The sequence below is a fragment of the Oratosquilla oratoria genome, chromosome 36, assembly GCF_046742065.1.
Source record: "Oratosquilla oratoria isolate Oo_2021 chromosome 36, ASM4674206v1, whole genome shotgun sequence".
NCBI lineage: Eukaryota > Metazoa > Arthropoda > Malacostraca > Stomatopoda > Squillidae > Oratosquilla > Oratosquilla oratoria.
The window spans coordinates 1,467,268-1,470,211 of NC_134812.1; positions in this window are offsets into that span (position 1 = coordinate 1,467,268).

Here is a 2,944-nt window from a genome sequence, read left to right on the forward strand (position 1 = left end):
ATCCATACTGGCTATAATTCATTAAACAATTACTTACTAGATTGTGTTTGATAGCATCTCTGATGATAGTTTCCATAATATTTTTCCCTGCGATTGAGGTTAAGCTTATAGGGATAAAGTTCATTGGCTTGCTTTTGCCATCCATTTTGAATACGGGAGTAACGTTAACTAACTTCCATTGTCATGGAACATCACCGGATATGACTGATTTTTTACTCTTGGAAAAACAATCGCGTTTTTCATTTCCTTCAAGATTCTTGCATACCATCCTTCAGGCTCTGGTATTTAATTAATTTTGAGTTTTTCTACACATCTTTTATTTTTTCTCTTGTTATATTTACATTAGTGGGTATATTCCCCCTAGACTTTTCATATACTTCAGTTAGGACTTCACTTTGAGTTGTTTTGCTTACAAATGCTGGACTGAAATATTTGTTTAGAATACTACACACTCCCTCATTCCAATATATAAATTGCCCATCAGGAGATAATAGTGAGATATGTGATTCCTAATAACCAAGATGAAGAGAATATGGATGAGGAGACGAGGGGATGAAATGAATGTTATTATTAGTTTCAGGTTATCGAATGTCGTGGTGAAGAGAGGGAAGGATCTTATGCAAAAATGAAGAAACAGAAGTGAGAATGGAACCAATGAGACTAATGTGTATAACTGACACAAGACGAAGGAACCAGAGATGAAGACTTAGTAGACAAAAGCTCTTAAAGAAATGTGATAATTAAACGAGCAATGAAAGGACAGGGAGTGTAGGAGGAAGTGCAGAATGGCTCCGTTGACGTGTAGATAAAGAAAAAAGAAAAAAATAAATAGGAGGACCAATGAGACTAATGTGTATAACTGACACAAGACGAAGGAACCAGAGATGAAGACTTAGTAAACAAAAGATCTGAAAGAAATGTGATGATTAAACGAGCAATGAAAGGATAGCGAGTGTAGGAGGAAGTGCAGAATGGCTCCGTTGACGTGTCGATAAATAAGAAAAAAATAAAAATAAATAGGAGGACCAATGAGACTAATGTGTATAACTGACACAAGACGAAGGAACCAGAGATGAAGACTTAGTAGACAAAAGCTCTTAAAGAAATGTGATAATTAAACGAGCAATGGAAAGGATAGGGAGTGTAGGAGGAAGTGCAGAATGGCTCCGTTGACGTGTAGATAAAGAAAAAAGAAAAAAAGAAATAGGAGGACCAATGAGACTAATAAGTATAACTGACACAAGACGAAGGGACCAGAGATGAAGACTTAGTAAACAAAAGCTCTTAAAGAAATGTGATAATTAAACGAGCAATGGAAAGGGTAGGGAAGGTAGGAGGAATTGTAGAATGGCTCCGTTGACGTGTAGATAGAAAAAAAAATAGGAGGGTTTGGGGCTAAGTGGGTGGTTGACGTTTAGGTCCGTTGCATGGCTGCCTTCAAAGACGATAAGTGGGAATGGGAAACGAGGGATCATCACTTACGAGACAAAGTTCGAAGGAAATTAAATCGATCATCTCGATAAAAAAAAAAAAACTGAAATGGGCTACCACTACTCACTTGCTTTCCTCTTTCCCTAACCACCCCTTACCCACTTTATACTTTTTCTCTCCTTCCCTTTTCCTTTTCCTTACATTTTACCTTTAGCATCTTTCCCGTTCTTCTTCTCCTCTACCTTCTCCTCCCCTCTATTTCCATATACTCTCTTCTCCCAATAGTTCATTCCCCTCTCCCAATTGGCATGATATTTCTTTCACAATCCATTCTATCTCTCTCGCTCTCTCCCTCCCTTCCTCCCTCCCCTTTTCCCTTTCTCGTTTCCCTTTTTTCCTCCCCCAGCTGGCCTTCACGTTTAGTCGGGCCACTGGATGGTTTGGGGGAGGAATATTGGTGTAGTTCGTGGGGGTTTTCTTCATTGATGTCGAGTTTGGTTGCGTAACTATTGAAAGGTGGCTTGTGATTGGCTGCCAGCTCAGTGGGGGGAAAGGAAGGAATGGTGGGTTGTGACTGGAATGAACTCTGGCTTTTGACTTTGTGCACGTCCCCTCCTGTCATATCTAGACCCTCTTCGCTCCTGTTTCTGTTTCAGTCTTTTTCTTTCTGCCTTTGTTATATTTTTTTTTACTTCATCTTTTATCCTTCTCACTCCAAGAGGTGGAGAGGGTATACTGCAGCAATAAGCCTGAGTTAATTCTGATTGACTATATCGTACGAGTGATTTCGCAATATTTTATTTATTCATTTGTTTTTTATTTATTTATTTATTTATTTATTTATTTTCATTGATTTACTTTTATTGTTTTATCTATTCATCTATTTATCTTTCATTTATTCATTTATTAATTCATTTATTTATCTATTTTCTTTATTTTATCTTATTCTATTTCATCTTATTTTATTCTCTTTTGTTTTATTTTATTCTATTTTATTTTATTTTATTTATTTTATTCTATTTCTTATTCTATTTTGTTTTATTTTACTTATTTTATTTTGTTTTATTTTATTCTATTTTATTTTATTCTTTTTTTTTTTCCTAAGGCGGAAACTGGCTCCCCAAATCAATCTCTTTGCCACCTCTCCCTCCCCCCTTGAGGTTACCTTCTCTTGCAAAATTTCTGCTTGAGCTCACACGATGGTTTGATGACCGTCCTACTATAATACATTCTACCTGTAACTGCCATTTGAAAATAAGAGTATTCTCTCGGTTGTATTGAACCGAATGAAACGAAGCTTGGTCGTCCCGCTTACGCGCTCGGCCGCTCATTGGCTGATGGAGCAAGAAAATGCACGTTTTTCCGCTATCGGACAAGAAAGGAAGACATGGAATAAAGGTCTTTGGTGTTGGGGACGGGGTGAAACAAATTAAATGCATTGGTGGTGCGCAAAGTTTTTCACCTCATATGCGATTCCTATTGGGTAAAAAAAGAGTTCAAGATCCAATACGGC